At 38.3% G+C, this 6,806-nt stretch overlaps 1 non-coding gene across 1 annotated transcript; it reads left to right on the forward strand.

Annotated features, from left to right (window-relative positions):
- The first annotated feature begins 2,693 nt into the window (after nucleotides 1–2,693).
- Nucleotides 2,694–2,766, forward strand: Trnad-guc (transfer RNA aspartic acid (anticodon GUC)). Its single transcript has one exon. It is a non-coding gene; the product is annotated as a tRNA-Asp (tRNA).
- The last annotated feature ends 4,040 nt before the right edge of the window (nucleotides 2,767–6,806 follow it).

Here is a 6,806-nt window from a genome sequence, read left to right on the forward strand (position 1 = left end):
TGTGGATGGTGCATCTCACGGAGATTACGCTGGGGAACTGGGAATTGATATGAGCTCCTTAACTCGCAACAAAACTTATACGGTGGCATTAGAGTGGTACCAAAAGGATGAGTGGCTGTTTAACCGTTCTAAATTTTCAGCGGAAGGAACGGGTTTACAAGTTCATCATTTGCGGGCTGAAAAACATACTCATGAGCAAAACAAAACCCATTTGATTTATTACCACACATTGACTATTCAATTCACTAAAACTTCAAGTAGCAATGCAACATTAAGCATCAAGTTTGAAATAGGGTTTCCACTGTCAGCGAAATATTCAGGTGATTTAAAAGACAACACTTTTTTGGTGCTGTATGGTGTGGATGGTCATGTAGAACAGGTACCAGATGTGTATGATGATCACCCGATCATTCCCTCTTCTCACACAACCACCGAAACAACGACTACCAGTACGGGGGACAAGAAAGCTTCCACACTTCCTAAATCTCATGGAACAGACAATTTACGCCCTCTGTTTTTGTCTTGCAATTTAACCAAAAGCATTGATGGAAACAGAACCATCATGAAGTCTGTCGCTTATAATAACGAAAAAACGCTGATTGAATGTAACCCCATTCAATTTTATTCCATGCGGAGTTATTTGGTGGACATTTTAGAAGTGACTGTGACAGAATGGAATAACATTATTCCCGACTTCAATCAGGATAGTCCAGTCATTGTCACTTTACTGTTCAAGAAAAAGCAAACAGAGTCTCAACGCAAATACATTAAGTTGGATGAATCATTCGACCGTGACCAGCTCATATAAGCATGCATGGGCAACACAGTTCATTCATTATCTGTGAGCTCGAGTGGATCAACATCGCTAGTAAATCACTAGCTTATTGCACTCAGTTGTTGCAACAGATTAAACAGCTCAAGGAAAAGTTTGAGAGACTCCAAGAAGAAGCGGCTAGACTGAAAACTTTGGTTCAAAAATAAGAACAGCTGGTACAAGATCTGAAAGAAAAACATGGGGGCTACGACACCGTCTACTAAATTGGAACAGCTGTTAAGAAAAGTACAGCCTCGTCAATTTGCCTCCTACCAAGAATTTATACGAGCCTTGATGATTGAGACATTAGCCAACACAAGCATGACCTTTGATCAATTGAATTACGACTTGTTTGCTATGAACCGAGAGGTATTTCATCAAGTGAACAGAGAAACCACGGCATTTTTTAAGTTATTGGCTAACAAGCAACAGTGCTTCCTTCCTGATGGACCAACTACCTCACAAGATCAATACTGAGCAGTCCAACAGACTCGAGGAAATTTTACAGCAAATGGACCCTTCGCTACTACAAGGCTACAAAAAGTTTATACATGAAGTTATTATACAAGGTATCAGCTATCACAATCTTACTATGGAAACAATGAACTGTTCTTTATTTGACTTCAACAAAGAAGTGATGAATGACATTTTTCAAAAAGCTATTTCTTACTACGAGATGCATGCACCAGGAACAATCAAGTCCTATGGGAATTAAACATGTCCGGGCAGTGACGTCAATGGTCTTCTATAAAACTCACGTTGTTCTACTCATCACCCCATATTACAATGGCTTTCACTGTAATCTCTGGCGGCGCAAATGGTGTGGATTTAGAAGCAGAAAAGTTAGCAAGACACTATGGTTTACCAGTACATGTCCTCATACCTCCTTGCCATCCGAGAAAAGCCTCCATACAACCCTTAACTCATCAACAATTAGCTGAAGCGATTCCTATCACAACTAAAGTGGCTTTTCGTCTCAACAAACAGTTAACCAACCCGATCAGTTTACAGTATATACATCGAAATTATCATGTGGTAAAACAAGCTGACATGGTGCTGGCGTTTACCTGTTTTGAACCAGAAAGAAATGTTTGCATGGGCGGAACAGGTTGGGCCGTGGAAATGTGTAAAGTCCTCAACAAAGTCTTGTATGTGTATGATGTGGAGCGGAACGTGTGGTTGTGGTGTAATCCTAAGCAAGATATGTTTTACGTCTGTGATCAGATGTCAGAAGAACAGTACGCTATACCTACACTCGTGAAGAAAACTGCCATCATTGGAAAGAGAAACATCTACGATTACCCTGAGGCTCTTTTAGAATTGCAAGAGACTTTTAAACGTAGTTTACATTTACCAAAACAAGAAGACAAGGATGTCAAGGAACTTTGTAACCCATTTAAATTTTTAACTATTTTATAAGGTTTTCTTCATAAGGTAAAATGATTTTTAATTGCGATCGCCATCACACGTCTTTGTTCCAATGGATCTGAGAGTTCTTTCTGAATGTGTCGCATTATAGACTCACAGTTTAAGATTTCTCTGACTGCTTGAGTGTTTTTTAATCCCTTGCTTTTGCAGACTTTGGTCCAGCAGAACTAAAGACTGTAATGCTATGCATAATGAGGTGGGAATCATATCCACGCAAATTATGGAAGAATACAGGAATGTGTGTTGTGCGCCGCTTGTTTAGGTTACATGAACTATGGGCCGCTCCGCGGTACTCCCCTGTGACATGATTGTGATCTCTCACTTTACACCATTTTTCTTCTTTCTCATAGAAATAAAATCACACTATTGTTAAACTTTAATTACAAGAAAAATAATAATAATAAAATAAACATTGTTCACCTGACTACTTTGTTGTGATTAACTCGGAAAGGGGCTGATAGTACAGTGGTTTAGTATCCCTGCTTGTCACGCAGGTGACCCGGGTTCGATTCCCGGTCAGCTCGTTCTTTCTTAATCTTGCGATGCTAGCAAGGTTGGGAAAGACTTTTTTCTTCACTTATAACCCTAGTAAACATTTAAGACTAGTTTAAAAACGTTTTAGAACGTTTTTACACAAGATTCGGTACTGCACATGCGTAGTACACTGCGCATGCGTAATGCGCAGAGGACAAAAATTCTGTACCACATGTCTAAGCCATTCCCTTTATCCACATATATCAGTTCACTTTTACATATTCATTAGTAACTAAGTTCCGACATGGATAATAGAAAGACTGGATAGGAAACTTATGTCACGTGGGCTGATTTCTTATCGCCAATTGGTTGGTTCGTGCTCCAAGATGGCGTTGGATGGTTCCATCATAGTGGAGATTTGTGACGAAACGATGGCGAAAATGTGGCGCAAACCAGTCGAAATGTAGGGTTTCTTTGCCTGCATGTTGTTCTATTTCGGATTTTTCAGTGGTACTTTAATCTTTGGTGGGTGTTTTTTCCGTCGTTTGTTGTCTTACGGCGATGGCGATCCTTCAAAGCCACACTTGAACCTTCAAGGTAAGCAGTTCTTGTTGTTGTTTTGTGTTATTTGTCCTTGTCTTTGAGAAAATTGCGTCGCAAAAATTGACTTCACCAGAGCCATTTTAGTACACTTGGCGACTGTTTTGGGACGCCTTTGTTATGAAGGTTTCTTCATGTTTCTATTCTTAACTACGATTGACAGATGTTTTAAGGATGGAATTGTGGCATGGGCATAGTTACAGACTGAATGCTGATATTTTTCAGCCATGAATTTCATTTGAAAATGGCTGAAACTAACTACGTTCGGAGCTGGCGCCGAGCAAGTGTACGCAATGGTGTGTAAAGTTCCAATCGACCGACAAGTTTGTGTTGAGAACTGTTTCGCTCAAGTAATATCCTAGATTAACCCTGTTATATTGTTCGTAAAGCAGTATGTTAATTTCGCTCATCTTTTAATGTTGAAATAAAACTACTACATTACATATCCAGTGAATACTACCTCCTCACGTCGCTCCTCGCAGCTTGTATTCGAAGGCACTGAAGAGACTCCAATAAATTTTGTACTTTTCCCTTACATACTTTTTCTTTCTTGTAGGATTTGCTGAACACACGTAGTCAATGAAGACAATAAACTTGTGGTCAAGTACTCTTAATTCTGAGAGGGCACAAATCAATCAATCTTTCTGTATTAAACAGCAACAAAGTTGCTTTTGTCATGCATGAGAGCCAGAAGGTGGCATCTAAATTATTTATGATCAGAAACTTTATTTATCGCTTCTGAAGTGTATTTTATTTCTTTGTGAGTGGGACAAATTAACTGTGTTTGAGGGTCAATGCTTGTATTAGCTACAGAGTCATGTGTTTAAGTTGGTTAGTGTTCTTCCCTGAAACGGTCTATATCTGAATCACATTGTTTTTCAAACCAAAGATGGACTTGATTAGCACTATTATTGTTTTCGGTTTTTTAGAGATCCAAAGTAACAATGTACCTGTAGATGATAAACCTTACCAAGGTATATTCTAAATCAAATTAATAAAACATATACCTGTACTTGTTTGGGGTATGCATTTTGTTTTCAACAACATGATAATGTGAACAGACAGTCATATTTTTTCAATCCCTCATCCACTTACCTCAGACTAAACAAAAACCCCATAACCCCTGATGTTACTGTTTTTTTTTTCCATATATATAAGCAGCTTCTATTTTTCTTTGGGAACAGTGTTTATGCTTATTTCAGAGGTGATTTACAGTATTTCCTATCCATAGCATTAACACTACACAAAAACCTAAACTTTGTTTCATCCCAAAAAAAGGTCAGTATTTCAAAGATAATACATTTCTAGGTTTTATTAAGCCTTATGGAAGACAAGTGTTTCCTAATGAAAAAGAAGTGAGGGTTCTACTATTAACCAGGAGAGTTTGCTTCCCAGTTGTATTCTAGTAGTTACCAATTGACGGTTTTACATAACATTTTTAAAAGCGTTGCAGTTCGCTTTTTCAAAGACCTGACTGAAAAGTACCTTGGGTCACTGTAGATTTATACCTGAAAATTACAATGAAAATTGATTTGAAAAAGTTTAGAAACGGCGTTTCCACGGTGGTCGACAAGCAAATTTCCTTTCTCTGCTGTGAGCTTTTCGCCGCTTTTTTATATTTCTCAAATACGACTTCTTGTCACTGGTTGTCCGTAAATAAAATTGAAGGGAAAATTAAACGCCTGTTTGAGCTGGGTACTTTTACCGCTAATAAAATCATTTTGTCAAGAGTTGTTAACTTATAAAATTTGACACTCGCTGAGCTTGTCGATAAAAGCAGAAAAGAAATCGTGAAAATCGTGATAAAAAGGGTTAAAATTATTTCCAGTTTTCTTATGGTTTGAAGAAAATTAAGCTGTGCCTTTTTTACAGGTGTTTTGTAGCTCTATACATGTAAGTTTTCGTATACTTTTTTTTGTAGCTAGGCTTCCCGTTTGGTGCATAAAATTATCGGTCGCTGTAGTCATTCGTCGCTCTCACAAGTTTCATAATCATTTACTCTGTCTTTTGCCTCTACCGGTTTTATACCCTCTAACTGTCTTCTCCAAGAGCAAGTCCTCTTCATCCTTTACTTCGAAACATGGCCAATATGTATAGTCGAAGACAGAGATAGTGAAATATGCGAGGAAACATAAGACGCGCAAAACGTCGAATGAGGTTGAATGGCTCACAATAATGTGACGTCACATTTTTCCACTATGTTGGAACCGATCGCGTCAGCCAGTTTCCTATCCAGTCTTTCTATTATCCATGCTTCCGAGTCCTCTCCGAGCGCCATCTTGAATTTTTAATTTGATTGACAACTGAGAACAATAGCCTTAAAACAATAGCGGCGGCGGCATCCTTTGAGCGCCCCAGTGCCGTCTATTACTACTGGAATTAACATTGAATGAAATTGTTGAGTATCAGTATATCAAGAAAGTTCAGGAACTCTTCCGGCAGCAGCAACAAATAAACATGCATGTCACTCTCTACAAGTAGGCAATTTGGTAATTGTGGTTTGATTAATTGTGGTAATTCTTTTGTTTTGTTCGAAAAAGTATTACTGGAATAGCTTTTTCGAGGATGGTAGACGTTTTAGATACTTTCGTTTGCTGCAATTCGAACAATGACCTCTACGATACAGGTGCAGAGCTTTTCGCGGGCATACGTTGCGGCTTTAACAGGAACAATCTTGCATTTTTTTTCCTCATTCCAGGGTTCCAATATAGAAAATTCATGTAGTTATCATTTCATCTTCATCTTTCCGGGGTGTAATACGAAGAAATTTAATGATCAGCTCCCAGTTACGTGGCTTGCCGACGCAAATTGGTTAGAGCCCTGCCTCGGTATCGCAGTCAGGGTTAATCCGGGAAAGCCCCCGATTTTTTCAGGCTTTTTTTTTTCGCAACTGCATAAGTTGAGACTGTAACTGTGCTTTTGTTATATCTATGCAACTGGCCTTAGATCAGCACCTAGTAGTACCGGAAGGGGCGTCATTTTTTATGAACATGTGTCCAGTGTAAAAATTTGATAAACTACTCTCATCTCACCCGCTGCCCCTGAATAAGTTTGAATACATCCTGGTCGTCATCAATTCTTGCGTCTCACCAGGAGCCCATCAATGCGTTAGAATTAAGTAAATATTGGGAGTTGAACCACAAATTGACGATAAAGTTTTTAAAAGTTTTGCTTCGTTCATTATTTGAGCCATATTGTCGGTCTCTGCGATGTCAGAGGGAACTGCTTTTATTAGTTTTTTCCATCAAAAAACACAATATTATTGCAAAAATATACATAGATTGTTATTTTATTAAAATGCATGCATAAATTATGCGAAATTTATCTGCATGAAATCTTTTGGAATAATTTCATACTTTTCTACAGAGGATAAAAGGGTATTTTCTTCTTTTTCAAAACGTTATTTCATGTTTTTGCCTTTCAAAAGGGATACAACAGTAATTAATAGCTTCAGTCTATAACGCTGTAAAAGCCTGCTGAGGAATTATCG

The sequence above is a fragment of the Porites lutea genome, chromosome 5 (assembly GCF_958299795.1).
Source record: "Porites lutea chromosome 5, jaPorLute2.1, whole genome shotgun sequence".
Classification (NCBI taxonomy): Eukaryota; Metazoa; Cnidaria; class Anthozoa; order Scleractinia; family Poritidae; genus Porites; species Porites lutea.